This window comes from Canis lupus, chromosome 9 (assembly GCF_003254725.2).
Source record: "Canis lupus dingo isolate Sandy chromosome 9, ASM325472v2, whole genome shotgun sequence".
Lineage (NCBI taxonomy): Eukaryota > Metazoa > Chordata > Mammalia > Carnivora > Canidae > Canis > Canis lupus.
The window spans coordinates 26,659,711-26,675,958 of NC_064251.1; the positions used below are offsets into that span (position 1 = coordinate 26,659,711).

The 16,248-nt window shown below is 48.1% G+C and overlaps 1 long non-coding RNA gene across 1 annotated transcript; it reads left to right on the forward strand.

The window, feature by feature from the left end:
- The first annotated feature begins 320 nt into the window (after positions 1 to 320).
- On the forward strand, positions 321 to 12,992 carry LOC112655415 (uncharacterized). Its single transcript, XR_003133657.3, has 3 exons — positions 321 to 461; positions 2,405 to 2,478; positions 12,344 to 12,992. It is a non-coding gene; the product is annotated as an uncharacterized LOC112655415 (long non-coding RNA).
- The last annotated feature ends 3,256 nt before the right edge of the window (positions 12,993 to 16,248 follow it).

Below are 16,248 nucleotides of genomic sequence, written 5' to 3' on the forward strand. Positions count from 1 at the left end.
CGCCGCCGCCGCCGCAGCGCTACGTGGCCGCCGCTCCGACGTCTCGCGACTCCCTTCCGAGCGCGCGAGGGCGAGCGGGGCCGGCGGGGCGGGCGGGCGGCGCGCGGGGAGGGAGGGAGGGAGGCAGGGAGGCAGGGGAGGGGGTGTGCGTGTGTGCTTGTGAGTGCGGAGCCGGGGGCAGGGAGGGAGGGCGAGCGGCGGCGAGAGCGCGCGCGCGCCCGCGTCCCTCGCCCGCCCCCCCGCGTCCCCCCCCCGCCCAACGGGGAGCCGACACCTCCCTCCGCCCGCCCCCCTGGCATCCCGGCCGCTGGGCGCGGCGGCGCGCATGCGCAGCCCCTCGGGCCGGCCCCGGCGCACCTTTTCTCCCCGCTGCCACAATGTGAGCGCCCCGCCGCCCAGATAACCGCCGACTCCCGCTCCACCCCCGCCCTCCCCCACTCCGCCCACTGCCGAGCGCCCAGGTAAAGGCGTGCACTGCGCGTGCGCGCCGCTCGCCCTGGGTCTGGGGGCGTGGTTGCTGAAAGGAAGCCAAGACGCCGAGTGGGAGGGAGCCTGGGGCGGAGGGTGCGAGCCTCCCCGAAGTAGGGGCGGGGTAGGATTAAGGCAAGGTGAAGTGAAAAAGGGGGGGACGAAGTAGGAAAGTGGGCCCGAGTGAGACTTAGAAGCAGAGGAGCCTTCTTCGGCTTATGAAGCGAAATGTAAAAAAAAATCTTGACTGTGGCCTCTGGTGCTGGAGGGTAGGGTGAGTGACAGAAGGCAGAAATGAAGGAAGCAAAAGAGAAGCAGGAGTGTGTGTGTGTGTGTGTGGGGGGGGGGTCATCCGCCGGGGAAATGGAACAGCTAATAAAAACTAGAGAAATTTAGAGATTGCCAGAGTGATCAGAAAAACAAATTTAGAGCCGCGTTTGTTCTGTGGCCAGGAATAGGAAAGGGGATATGTGTGTGTGCTTGAGACATTGAGCTGCTGCAAGAAAGGAACCCTCCATTGAAAGTATTACAGCATTATGACTAATTAGCTATTAATCATTAATATAATTAATGGTACTATTAGCTAACAAGGTAGCATTTGTCCGAGTTCCAAGCCAAGAGAGGGTGTCCATAATTGCAAGTGCTTGGAGTACAGAGAGGGGAAGTGAGGCAGGCAAGGTGAAGGCCTTAGGGGGGTGGAGAGGACCCAAGACAGCAACTTGGAGGGTCAGCATGACCCTCTCCCACCATAAACCATACTTCCCTGATGTTCCCTAAATCTTCTCTCCATTGGAACTCCTCATCCTCTTTCCATTATTAGCAGCACCCTTAACAAATATCTCTGTCTTAAGACCTACCTCTCTACACCTTTTCAATACAGATGCGGCTACTTCTCTAAAATAGCCACTCCTCCCCCTCCCTTAAAAAAATCCCTGTAGCAAGTAAGATGACCTGAATCTGGGATAGGGTTAGGGAAGAGATTGGAACTTGATACACAGAAGGGTTCCAGGGCTAGCTAGCTCTGTCCTTGGCCCCTTCCGAAAACAGATGCTCGGTCTTTATTATACTTGGACTCCACACTCCAGGGAGTGTAATTTGGCACCTTTGGGTTGTGTTCCTCAATAGTGAGTGTCTTCGGTGGATAAACACTAAAAGTGACATCATAATTCAGCAGGTAGAGAGAAATATTCAGGCAGAGCAGGAGGAAATAAGCATACATAAGTAATAAAAAGAAAGACTTAGGGGTGCCTGGCTGGCCCAGTTGGTAGAGAACGCGGCCCTTGATCTCAGGGTTGTAAGTTTGAGCCCCACCTTGGGTATAGAGATTACTTAAATAAATAAGTAAAAAAAAAATTTTTTTAAAAGTAAGACTTAGATTTAATGTAAGAAAGAACTACTTGGCCTCCACAGGGACTGGTGAGCCCAAAACATCTGACTGAGAGGTAGTTTCGCCTCTTTGTGCTTTTAGGACATTTAATCCATTCCCTACTCTGCCCTGACAGGCAGACCAGTGTGCAGAGCTATGGCTAAAGAAGCAAGGTAACCTTCCAGGTATCTATGACTCTACACCCACAGGCCAACCCTCTGAAGGGCTCCTAGTAATTAGAATAGTAATATTATTACCTTCCACCTGACGAGTGCTTTATGATTTCTGCAGGGAGGTTATGTCCATTATCTCATGAGATCTTCCAACAACCCTGTGAGGCAGGCAGGGCAGGTATTATTCCCAATGAAGGAAATTTGGGCCAAGGAATGTTAAATGGCTCAGTCAACCACTCAACCCAGAAAACAATGGAGGGTTTGACTGAAAGACTGCTACATATTCCTGTGGGTAAAAACAGGTAGCCTTGGCATGTGATAGAGAATAATTTTAATGTTCAATTCTACATTTTTATCTCCTTTCTTTCATGTTTTTCCCCCCTTTTCTTCTCTCCAGGACCCTAGGACTTGCCCTTGTGTATCTGAAGCTTTGGTGACCAGTACTTTGGAAGGCCTTGGGCCACAGGGCTGGTAAGGATATCTCAGTTCCTCTGTTTCCCTCAACTCTCCCTTTTCATGCGTTTACCCACAGAAGGGGGCTGCCAATCAGTGTCCTCATTTGACATGTCATAAGAAGAGGGCATTTGCCCTCAGCCAGACTGCTAATCCCAAGTCTCTCTTCTTTAGCTGCTGGCACGACACCTGACAGTCATTGCAAGCAACATTTAGCACCCACACCTGGCCTTACTGGATGTAAGATCAGGCTTCAGTCATCCCCGGTATTCTGGCCTTGGATTGTTTTTCACTAATTTCTTCATTAAGGCAGTGGACAAAACCCAGTAGAAGCCATTTCTTAAAAAAAGTTTTAGTATACACACACACGCACACACACACACAGAGGAATATTACTCAACCATAAAAGGGATGAGATCTTGCCATTTATAACAAGTGGGAACCTAGGGTATTATGCCGAGTAAACTAAGTCAGAGAAAGACAAATACCATATAATATCACTTAGAAGTAGAATCTAAAATCAAAACAAATGAATAAACAAACAAAAAGTAGAATCAGACCAAAAATTCAGAGAACAAACTGATGGTAACCAGAGGGAAAGAAATGCGGGCTTGAGCAAGATGGAGGGAGGGAAGTAGGAGATATAGGCTTCTGTTTATGGAATGAATAAGTCACAGGAATAAAAGTCACAGCATAGGGAATATAGTCAATGATGCTGTAAATAGGATTGTATGGTGACAGATGCTAGCTACACTCATGGTGAGCACAGTATAAGGTAGAGAGAAGCTGAATTGCTATGTTGTATACCTGAAACTAGTGTAACATTGTCAACTATATTCAAATACATAAATAAATAAACAAGTTTTATTTAAAAAATGTGCTTTTAAAGATTTTATTTATTTACTCATGAGAGACACACAGAGGCAGAGACATTGGCATAGAGAGAGAAGCAGGCTCCCTGCAAGACTTGTTCCCAGGACCCTGGGACCACCACCGGAGCCAAAGGCAGATGCTCAACCACTGAGCCACCCAGGTGCCCCTAAATAAAAAGTTTTAGTATAAAGTTCTGCACACTTTGACAGTTCTGAAAACCTTCAAAGATTTCATTTAAATAGCAGTATACATATATGGTTCTTGGATGGTCTGATACAAGCTCCCTGCTCACTGCATTTCCTCACTCCCCAAACTTGCAGGAGTAAACCCACTGTTAGTGATAGTTTTTACCACCTGTATTTAAACAGGGGTAGTGGCTGTGGCTCCCTGTCACCTCATTAATATAACCCAGTCCCTGTACACTAGACTGGGGGTGGGGGCCCTGGCCATGGGCTCATAGGTTCTCATACTTGCAGTGCTGCAACCTTTGCTCAAATCCCTTTACCTTTTACACTTTGTAAAAAAAAAAGATGGGATTATCCGGCTTTTAGAGTCTTCCAGGTCTGATACCTAGGATTCTATTCTAGAAAGTTGACTTTGTTTGCTAATATCTTGCAATACCACTCCTTTGCTAAGAATCACTATCCAGTTCCTATTGTTTAGCCCTTCCTACAAGAAACTGCCCCCTTTACAGAATAGATAAAGCTGGCCTGGACTCTCCTGCTTTATCCACTTTTTCTCTAAGTGATGGTGTTTATAGATAGCTCAGAAAGCTGGACTTTTGGCTTTTCTGCCATAGGGCTTGCATGCATACGTGCCCTCATGCAGTGTGTATGTATGTTTATGTCCAATCTTAAAGGGATTCACTTTCAAGGCACTTTCACTCTGTGCCCCCTCACTTCCTACCACCCCTGCTTGAATTCTAGTGAAGAAGCAAAATAAATGCCAGGATGTCCTAGAAGAAAAAGAGAAGACACCCTAAAGTCCAGATCCATGAATGCAGCTGTTTTGGTTGGGGATAGAGATGAGGGAGGCTATTGGGATAGCCAGTGTCCCTTTGGTCAAAGCCTGGTTTCAGCTGCAGCATGGCCTGGGCCATCATTTGGCTCATAGCCCTCTACAGCTATGGTCTCTGTACATCAAAATGCATTTTATAATTCTTTAAAAGCCATGTTCATGTGACAATTTCTACAAATCTTTAGTCTACATTACCTCATTTCATCCTTCCCTCAATGCTGGTAGGTAGGAAGGGCAGAAAATGATGTTTCCATTAAAAAAAAAAAAACAGACTTTATTTATTTGATAGAGAAAAAGTGAGCAGAGGAGGGGCCTGGGAGAGAGAGAGAATCCTTAAGCAGACTCCGTGCAGAGCTTGGAGCCTGATTCGGGGCTCTATCCCACAACCCTGAGATCGTGACCTGAGCCAAAATCAAGAGTTGGATTCTCAGGATGCCTGGGTGGCTCAGCAGTTGAGCGTCTGCCTTCAGCCCAGTTCGTGATCTGGGGTTCGGGGATTGAGTCTTTTTTTTTTTTCTTTAAGATTTTATTTATTTATTTATTTATTTATTTGAGAGAGAGAGAGAGAGAGAGAGAGAGAGAGAGAGAAAGGCAGAGGCATAAGCGGAGGGAGAAGCAGGCTCCATGCAGGGAGCCTGAAGTGGGACTTGATCCTGAGTCTCCAGGATGATGCCCTGGGCTGAAGGCAGCGCTAAACCGCTAGCCCCCCCCCCCCCCCCCCCCCCACCCCCCACCCCCCCCCCCCCCCCCCCCCCCCGGCTGCCCCGGGATTGAGTCTTGAGTCCTGCATCAGGCTCCCTGCATGGAGCCTGCTTCTCTTTCTGCCTATGTCTCTGTCTCTCTCTCATGAATAAATAAATAAAATCTTAAAAAAAAAAAAGAAAGTTGGATTCTCAGCTGACTGAGCCACCCAGGCACCCCCTGCCCATTTTCTTTCTCTTTTCTTTTCTTTTCTTTCTTTCTTTTTCTTTCTTCTTTCTCTTTCTTTCTTTCTAACAGCAAATAATAACGAGGCCTGGATTTTAAGGGTCACATGGCCAGAACTAAAACTTGGGTCTCCAGGATCCAAGTCCTGGACTTATGACACTGTGCTGCAGCCCTTTGCTGGATACCATACAAAGCAAAATGAACAGAACAGATGTGATCTCTGCTCTCTGGAAGTTTGGACTCCAATGGACAGCCACAATTCAAGCAAACATGAAGGGACAAAATTATTCACAGTCAATTCACATATGCCAGTAAATAAGTGAGTTAAATAGATCAGGAAAGCTATGTTTACTTGGTCTACTTTTTTTTTTTTTTTTAATTTCTTGTTAGAAAGGGCAATGTTAATGAGGCTAAAGTCTTAGGCTCGTCCTATCCTAACTTGGTTTGCATATGAAAAAGTACTGTAGTAGTGCTGCAGGCTCTTTCATTCTTTTGGCTCTTTGTCTTCCACATTGTGTCAGCTTTCCCGGAACATATACCAAGTGTCACACAAGGTGGGACTCAAGAATCATTACTATGAAATTATCTCTGCCCTTAAGTGACATCTTCAAACCTTTTCCTAAAGCAAAAGCTTCCATTCAGTCTGCCTCTACCATCTCTACTGTTGGAAAAAGGACAGATCCACTCAGTGCCCATCCTATTGTTAGAAGGCCTGAGATTCATCTTTATCCAAGCAAGACAGCCTGTTAGGACAGCGCAGAGGGGGACTTGGAATTTGAGGGGCATTGGTATGATCCCAGAGAAGCAAGGCCACCACCACCTCACCTGCAACAGCTTAACTTCCACGTATTTAAGCCAAGGCAGAGAGGACTTAGGTTACGGAATGTGGGCAGCTGAGGGCAGGAACCCCAGCGGGAGAACATCCTCCTATCTGGAACTATAGCAGCCCAATTCCTCCCCTGGGGGTTCTGCCTCAGGGTCTGTCTCCAGCACTGTGATCTAAGGTAGTTAGGTCCGAATTGTGTTTGAGTCTTTAAAGAGGCTCTCGGATTCTTTTAGGCAGCTTAATTATTGTCTGTAATTGATGTGACATGTGCCCCAGAGGCATGCACTGAGGTCCAATTGAAGTGATGGTTTTTTAAAAATTGGAATTAATTAATTAAAGAAGGCAGCTGTACTGGGCTGTGAGTTAGTGCCAAGCTCTGTAACCCTAAACCAGCCAACCCACCCAACCGGCCTCACCACCTGAGGTACAATCCTGAGGTTCTCACGGAGGTGGGATGGGAGACCCAGGACGCGGTGCAGGAAATGAGGGCTGCAAAGGGGGAAGTTGGGGGAGGGGGCTGTGAGTCAGGGGACCCTCTCTTAACTTTCATAACCCTCAAAAATCTCGAGAACTGTTTGGGTACCAAAAGAAGTGTGTGTGAGTGGCTAGGGAACTGCGGAAAGGGAAGACAAGGTTCAAGGATGTATGTGAGATGATGGGGAGGGGCAGTCAAGGGGCAGGAGGGTGTTTGGGGCTGGTACGGGATGCGGGGGAGGAGCTGTTGGCAGGAGCGAAGCAAGACAGACCTGCTCGGGTAAGGACTAGGAAGACTGGGGGTGGAGAGGACCCTGTGGGTGGAGCTCCGAGGAGGTAGGGCCCGGATGTGGGGGCGGGAACATGGAGCCTGGGGCCTCTGGCATTCAGAGGAAGTATTAATTAAACCCCTGACCTGAGGTGGTTAACAAAGCTGTGGCAACTTTTCTATGAGTTGAGTTAATAACAATAATAACAATAATAATAACAATTAACGATAATGAGACCTTATCTGCAGCAAGTTGTTCCTAGAGCTTTGTAGGCATTAAGTCATTAATTCCCTGGCCCCTCGGGCCACCTTTTTCTGGAAGTAATGGGAATCCAAGAGGACACAATCTTTGCACTGTTGGGCCTGTTGCCACTGGCTGGACAGGTTAGTTCATTTACAAAGGGAGAAAATCCAAGGTTCTTTAGGGCTTCATGAACTTTAATAAGTTTTTGCATTTATTTAGAAATGGTATTTAAACGGGATGAGTACAGAAATGTAGAACTCAGTCACCAGAAATGCCTAACCAACTTTGATGTGAAAACTCGATCCCAGGACCCCGGGATCATGACCTGAGCCGAAGGCTCAACCACTGAGCCACCCAGGTACCCCTGATGTGAAAACTCAAGCCCTCCCTGAGAGCATCAGGTTGAATAGTGTCTGACAGTGGAGAGTGACCTGGGGATGACCAGGAAGTGACCTGGAAGTGACCAGTGACCATCTGTGAAGCCCTAACTAGTGGCAAGGCTCAGCCTCTGCTGCAAACAAGGTAAATTGGAGGACTCCAGGTGGCTACCCTCCACAGACCAAGGAGGGAAATTTAGAGCAAAGACCCAAGGCCAGTAAAAAAAGGAGGGTTATCCTACATTGGGGGGGGGGGGGGTCACAAGGGACTGAGCCTGGGAGCCAAACCCTTGGGCATACCTGAGTGCCAACAATGGCCAGCTTTGTAGATTTCAACTGTTATTTCATTTTATGTGTTTTGCATAACAGTGAGTACTTCAAATTATATGCACCCAGTCCAAAGACAGGCTTTCATTTGCATCCCATAAACCGTGAGAGTCATCATCATTCTCCTAGTCAAGATCAAAGACAATTAGACCTTGCATTGTGCAGCACATTTTTAAACAAATAATCTCAATATACGTAAACAAGGTATCCTGGTGGTCTTTAGGTTTTTCTCTCCATTAATAAAGGAGACATGTGAGATCCAGAGCAGGAGCTGAGCTTGTCTGAATCTCAGAGTTGAGCAGCAGAAGAATCTGTGTTCATGACAGTGAAATAAGAGGGATGAGACCTCATTCTCCTGACCCTTGCTATCCTTCCAGAACCATAGCCTTCCTTCCCTTTCCTGTGCCACTTCAGAAAAAGTCACCTGCAAGTACTAGAACTTTCAGAACTTTGAAGACTGCATCAAAGAGCATACAGTAAAGTGTTACACGGTGAAGTTGAGAAGAGAATGTTCTGGTTAACAAAATAATCTGGTTAACAAAGTAGTACCTAACACTTAGTACTAAATACTAAAATAATCATTGTTTATCTGAAGTTCAGATTAATTGGTTGTCTTATATATTTATTTATTCATGAGAGACACACACACACAGAGAGGTAGAGACAGAAGCAGGCTCCATGCAAGGAGCCCGACGTGGGACTCGATCCCGAGGCAGCACTAAACCGTTGAGCCACCCGGGCTGCCCGGTTGTCTTATATCTTATCTGGCAACCCTACTTGTAGGTAAACTGCTGGGAGGTTCATATCCAACAACAGGCAGGAAAGAAATATTTCACATAGAACTAAATGGTCATTTCAGAGATCTCACAGAAGAACGCTTAAGACAAACTGTCATCAACTCTTTAGTATTATCCAACACCCAGACAGAAACCCAGCATAAAATGGGAACAGATCAGGGGAGCCTCTATCCTTCATGTCTTTATACCAACAGAGAGGAAGAAGCAATGTTCCACAGAGCAGTGTGCCATTCCGAGGAGCTGCATGTTTCCTCTGGTCCCGAGAATCCCCTGGTGCTTGGATACCTCCTTCCCTATCATGCAGATGGTCCTGGGGGAAATGGGCCCCCTAGGGGGCTAGGTTTTGTTTTTCATCACATTGACTATGAATGGCCTTTTCTTGATCAGGTCGCTATTCTTAGCACTTACCGAGCACCAAGGTGTTCCCAATTTGTTGAGTGCTTTCCACTGTCCTGTTTCACTTCTATTATCCCATATAATCCTTCCTACTGCCCTTTTGTGGGAGGCAGTCCCATTTTATACATAAGAAAACCGAGGCAGAGAGAAATGAAGTAGGAAATGATCCAAGGTTACAGAATTCTTTCACAATGGACTCAGGATTCAGCCCAGATTTAGACCTTTGAGCCTGCTGTTTTAACCTTGAAGCCTAAGACCCCAATTCAGTCACCCCAGCCTTCTCAAAATTCTTCAATGGTTTCTGTGGTAAGCAGAACCATGGCTCCCTAAAGATGTCCGTATTCTTTTTTAAATTTATTTTTTATTTTTTATTTTTGGAGTTCAATTTGCCAACATATAGCATAACACCCAGTGCTCATCCCGCCAAGTGCCCCCCTCAGTGCCATCACCCAAGATGTCCGTATTCTAAAGATATCCACATCCTAATTCCTGGCATCTGTGAATATGGTACTTTACTTGGCAAAATGGACTTAGCAGGTGGGGTTAAGTTAAGGATCCTGAGATGTAGACTTCATCCTGGATTATCTAGTGGGTCCAGTGTAATCACCAAGGTCCTTAGAAGAAAGAGACAGGAGCATTAGAGCCAGAGAGGGAGATGTGGCATGGAAGCAAGGGTCCGAATGAGGTGAGTGCCAGCTCTGAAGATGGGAGAGGAACATGAGCCAAGGAGTGTGGGCAGCTTCTAGAAATGAGTAGGCCAAGAACTGATCTCCCCTAGAGCCACCAAAAGGAACACCACCTGCCGACACCTTGATTTTGGCCTTGCCAAACATGTGACCACCAGAACTGTAGGATAATAAATCTGTGTTGTTTTAAGCCACTACGTTGGTTGTAATGTGTTACAGCAGCAGTAGAAAACTAATACAGCTCCCCATTACTTACAGGGAAACGAGAGCTACTCTCTAAGGCATTTAAGGGCTTTGGATTATCTGCCCCCCACCCCCTACCCTCTGCCTGCCAAGCTTTCCATGCTGAACTTCTCTAGGAGCCTCACAAGGTCTCTCTTACTCCCCGTGCATTTGCATGTGCTGTTTCTTCCACCTGGAACACCGGCTCCTCACTTGTTTGTCTGGCAAAGTTCTCATCCTTTCCGTCTCAGATCAAACAATACCTCCTCTGTGGAGCCTTTCCTGGGGCTCCTTTCCTGCATTTCATATGCACTCCCATTAAAGGACCTGTTTTTCCCTCCCTGGACTATAAGCCATTTGAGGGCACGGGATCTTTCTCCTCACCTTTGAACTCCCTTTGCATCCCGCATGGTCCCTGGTATGTGAAATAAAGGTCCCTAGAGACTAGAGCTTTTATCCTGACCTGCACCTTGGATGTGTTGCAACCCCTCCAGCCACATCTCTCCTTTGATAACAACCACTGGGGGAGACTTCCCATCCCTCGCCTCCCCTTCCCTCCCCTTCCCTCCCCTTCCCTCCCCCTTCCCTCCCCTTCCCTCCCCTCCTTCCCCTTCCTTCCCCTCTCCTCCCCTTCCCTCCCCTTTCCTAGTGAGAGATGAAGAATGAAGGAAATCAGGCATGGCAGTGTTTCAAATTCACAAAAGAAAAAGGCACAAATCGGGGTGCCTGAGTGGTTCAGTCGGTTGAGGGTCTGCCTTTGGTTCGGGTCATGGTCTTGGGGTGCTGGGATCAAGCCCCGCATTGGATTCCCTGCTCAGTGGGGAGTATGCGTCTCCCTCTGCCTCTAATCTCCTGCTTATTCTTTCCCTTCTTTGTCAAATAAATAAATTAAAATATTTTTTAAAAAAGAAAGAAAAAGGCACAAATCAAAGTTTTATAATAGTCCCATCATATCCACAGTGTAAAATGCTTCTTCTCCAGGTCTCGATTTCTTCAGCTGGAAAATGGATCTAGAGACAAGCAGCACAGGAACAGGAGCTGCAGTGGCTTCAAACCTCATAGTATCCCCCCACCACCACCCCATCCATGGCCCTGCTCTTCACTCTCAAGTGAATTCCCAGGTGTTGGTTGCTGGAGATCTTGGGGGAGCCTTTCCCACATTCTTTGGTTTCATGGTTTCTCTGTAATAGGCACGCCAATGTCGGGTATCGTCTTGAGCAAAGGTTTCCCCACAGTCACTGCATTCATGTAACTGAGTTCCGGAATACTGAGTCAGATGCACCTACCGAGCCTCCAAACTCACCTGAGGGCTCTCCCATGGACACATCAGATACAAAATTTCTTTCCAGCAGGAATTCTCTGATGTTGTATATGATGGTTACTCCACCCAAATAAAGGCTTATTCACATTTATTACACTTATGAAACTATTCCCTGTATGAATTCTCGGATGTTTAATGAGAAGTAAATGGCAAATGGATGTCTTGATAAAGGCCTATTACGTACCCAGCCCTGTGCTCAGTGTTCGGAAGGAGTTCAAAACGTAAGGAACGGCCTCTGCTCTGTAGAAGTTTGCAACCTGGTTGAGGAGACAAGATTCGTGTGCATGAAAAAGCGGGGGAGCACGAGATGCTGTGTAATCATACCAGGCTACGGAGTTTAATGGAATTAAATGAGAATTCAGAGAAAGGAGCATTTGACCAGAGATTAGGGAAAAGATGGCATGAAGGATGATGCTAGGCTTTGGCTCCACCTGAAAGGATGATAGGGCTGAGGCTGGAGGACAGAAGAGGAAGGGGTTTGGGATGTGGCTTTAGAGGGATGAAGACATACTTCTGTAGGAACTCACTGGTTTGGATTCTGGAGGAGAGAGGGAGAGAGGGACGGAGGGAAAGGGGGGGAGGGAAAGAGGGAGGGAGGGAGGGAAGAAAGAAGGAAGGAAAGGAGGGAAGAAAGAAGGAAGGAAAGAAGGAAGGAAACTTTCCAATATAGTGAGTTGCTCCTCCATTTTGGAAACTCCCACAGATTTACATCAATAAAATTTGAAAATTTTATTTCTCTACTGCTTTTCTTGTTATAGACCTCCAACCACTTTCACTTTTACCGGGCACACCTAAAAAAGAACCCTCTAGCACTACAATTTATATGCACGGCCCGGTCCCCCACCCACCCCCAACATTCTTGGGGCCCATTTCAGTTCCTTGACCCTGCATATCACCCCAGGTGACAGAGGCACCAAGTGGGGAGAAATGGTCACCCAGGAGAGTGCCCCAGGCAGACACCCCTCCCCAGCCCTTCTGACCCTCTGAAACAGTCCCACCTGGGAGGTTGACACTAAGAGAGTAGAGTCATCGAATCCAAAGGCTTTTTACTTATGTCGGTTTTATAGATTTTCTGGAGCATTTGGAGTAGGGAGCACTTTATGACTCCTTGTTTTCTCCATTCTGCAGAGGGCGGCCGACAAGCAAGAGGGTGGAATTTGCAGTGTCTGTCTCGTCTGGGTGAGACAGTTGGAAGACGTTTCTACCAATTATAGTGGTTAAACACTGACTCAACAGCCAACAACCTCATGAGGTGTCAGAGCCTTCATTCATGGACAAGTTTCAAAATGAGACAGGATAGCACAACCCATCATGGGCAGTGCCGTCAGAGAAGAGAGGAGAGTGGATTTCACACACAACAAGGTGGTTGTTTTCTGGATGGATCTCACCTCTCAGTGGGGGTGGTGGGGGGACAGAATGGGGGCTGGTGCTTTTTTTTGGGGTCTTACCACGTGGACATCCTGTGGGAATATTCCCCCCTCCTCAGCAAGATACACTCTGCTCTGTGAAGAATCCAGGCCGGAGTACAAGAGATCTATGAAGCTGCCGTGGAAGTCCAGCCCAGACTGCTCGGGCCCTGGGTGGCCATCCAGTCTGACCACACACACCCCATTCTACTTTCAGCATTGGTGTCTGTCCTCCCTGAGAGTTCATGGGCTCCCCCAGGGCAGGAGGCATCCTAGTCACATCAGAGCCAGCTCAGTACCTGTCACAGTGCCTGGTACACAGCTGCCGTTCAGTAAATGTTTGCTCAATAAATCAACTATAAACTTGGAAATAGTTCCCTTAAAGAGCTCCTCGCTCTTGTTCAGAAGTAGAGTTGTACTGCAAACGCTGGTGTGCTGGGGATGGGAAGGGACACTGTTGGGTAATAATAATAATAATAATAATAGTTAGAAACACGTGGCAGGCCTTGGGAAAGAGCCCAAAAGTTCACATTGTATCTGCTAAACAATAGGGAGCCAGTGCAGGTTCTTCGGGTCACCCACAGGAGCAGGCAAACAGGTAGAGGCTTTAACAGGCTGCATTTGGCCTGGAAGAGGGTAGGGTCACCAAAGAACAGTGCCTCTTGGAGTGACCTGATCACTGTGGCAAGCTCAAGAGCTGACTTTTGTGGCTGGAAGCTGAATGGTTCAGCTGGGTGGGTGTCGAGATGAGCGCAGTTCCCATGTGAATGTGGAGAGGTGGCCGTTGGAACAGCAGAGGCCAGTGCAGTCACAGCCAAGGAGGGCCAGGGAGGAAGAAGATGCCTTGGGAATTCTGGTGTCATATTCTGTGGAGTGGAGGTGAAGCCAAAAGGGAAGATTTGTCTTTCTCCAGAGAGAGTTTCCTGAGGACAGAGGACATGTCTTTTTTTTTTTTTTTTAGTTTATTTGTTTATTAATCTGTACACCCAACTTGAGACTCAAACTCACAACCCTGAGATCAAGAGTTGCCTGCTCTTCCAACTGAGCCAACCAGGGACCCCAGACAGAGGCCATGTCTAATGTATCTACACTCACAGCTCCAAGCAGAGTGCCTTGCACATAATAGCTGCTAAATAAACACTTGATAAAGCAATGCTTGGCTGGTTGGCTGACTCTGGGAGGCACTGAGGATCTGAGAGCCTGTGGAGGCCCCCAGGAATCTCGGCTCCAGATTCCATGGTCTATTCTTCTGTGTCATCTCACCTCTGTTTTAAGCCAAAAGATGTTCCCAAAGATTGCTACTCTCTAGGTGGACAGCAAATAGCAGAGAAGGTGACTCTGGCAACTACAGGCTGAGTCTCAGCCTGCAGCTTTTCAGGCCACGCCCTCACTTCTCTTGGGGCTCCCAACTGCTAGACTGGGTCCATGCATTTTATAGGGTCCCGCTCAGTCCCCCACCCAAGCATCAGGTCATCATTCACATTTTCTTCCAGTCTTTCTCTCTTTGATCTCATCTTGGCAAACAGTGGCATGTCACCACAGGAGACTAGGGTGAACAAATGCAAACACACACACACACATGCACACACACATGCACACACACATCACACACACACACACACCACTTTCCTTGTCTCTGAGCCATTGTCTGTCCCTCTGCCTATAGGCCTGGCCCATCTTTACAAGACTGTTCCCCTCCTGGGATGCTGAACATGGCCTCTGATGTGAGAGCGCTGGGCATTTTGCACGTCTGCAGTGCTGGCCTCCCTCAGGGGGTTGGGAAGATCCACCCATATGGCAGGACCTTCCAGGGAGACGCGAAACCAAGAGCCTGACCTCATGATGCCCGCAGCATCTGGCAAGGAGGGTACCCACTCTGCTGTCCTGGCCACAGTCCAGTTCTCTTTGCTAGAATCTACACCTTCCCTGGCTCCCCTCCAAGCTGACAAGATCTGCCCCAGTTGGGGAAGGATAAGCATGGCCTACTGAGTAGCGGATGGGAGGGGAGGGAGGGGTCTCTGCTATAAGACCTAGGTCAAGTTCCCCTGTTCTGTGACTCAGTTTCCCCCGTGGGAAATTCTGCACATGGTTCTAGGGTTAGGAAGCTGTTCAGCACTAACAAGTTCCCTGAACTCACGGGGGAAGAAACCTGCAGTCTTGTTGTGTTCCCTTGCAGCCAGGATCCGCCCGCCCCGCCCCGCCCCAGGAGGCCTCGCTAGCTGGTGAGGCTGGGCCAGCCAGGCAGGGTCCTGCAGGATGAAAGCTCGGAGAAGCCAGAGCAGGAATAATAATGATAATCATCAGCTGCGGCGTCTTAACCATCCAGGAATGCAAGGCCCCACGCCCTGTGCGCCTCACACCCCACGACATTCGAAGGGCTCCTCTCCCTTCATTTTATTGCTGTGATCCCACACTCTGCCATTCCCAGCCCAACCCATTTGGGTTCCCAAGGAGCGCAGTCCAGCCCCTGGTTCATCCACCACCCAGGTTCCATGGGAAGATTTGGCTCAACCGGACCTAAGCCAGCAGAGGCTAGAACGCCCAGCTACTCGGAAACTCAGGCTCTGGGCTTTCCCAGAGAAGCGGCCTGCCGCGCCTGGCCCGGAGCGCTTTCCCACAGACCCATCCGTGTCTGGTCACTGAGAGGTCCAGGAACTTTGCCTGTGTCAATACGACTCTGAATTCAAGGCCTGGTTGGCTCACAGACTGACTCGCTAGAGGACCATGGGCAAGCTTTGCTTTGATTTCTTTGGGTTCACTGCCTTGCCTGCCCCCAAAACTTTCCAAGACTCCCCCATTGCTCACTGAAGATGAACTCTGGATCTCATAGTCTAGCGTGTGGCTGTTTAAAATCTGGTTCTAGGGGATCCCTGGGTGGCTCAGCGGTTTGGCGCCTGCCTTTGACCCAGGATGTGATCCTGGAGTCTCGGGATCGAGTCCCATATCGGGCTCCCTGCACAGAACCTGCTTCTCTCTCTGCTTGTGTCTCTGCCTCTCTCTCTCTCTCTCTCTCTGTCTCTCATGAATAAATAAATAAAATCTTTTAAAAAAATCTGGTTCTAATCCACTTTTCCAGCTCCACTCTTCTTTTTTACCCACAAGATGCCAGCCGGAAGTAACTACTCACTGTTGCTTTTACATATCCCATGCTTTTTCATTTGGGGCTCCAATCCTTGGGAAATGTCATTTCCTTCATCTACACCTGGCCAGACCCCACCTAGGCTTCAATTTTTTTTTTATTTTTTATTTTTATTTTTATTTTTTTATTTTTTTAAAGATTTTATTTATTTATTCATAGACACAGAGAGAGAGGCAGAGACACAGGCAGAAGGAGAGGGAGAAGCAGGCTCCATGCAGTGAGCCCGATGTGGGACTCGATCTCGGGTCTCCAGGATCACACCTCAGGCTGCAGGCGGCGCCAAACCGCTGCACCACCGGGGCTGCCCTCAAATTTTTTTAAATTAAGATTTTATTTTATTTATTCATGATGATAGAGAGGGAGAGAGAGAGAGAGGCAGAGACACAGACAGAGGGAGAATCAGGCTCCATGCAGGAAGCCTGACGTGGGACTCGATCCCTGGTCTCTAAGATCAGGGACTCTATCTCCGGTCTCTAAGATCAGGCCCT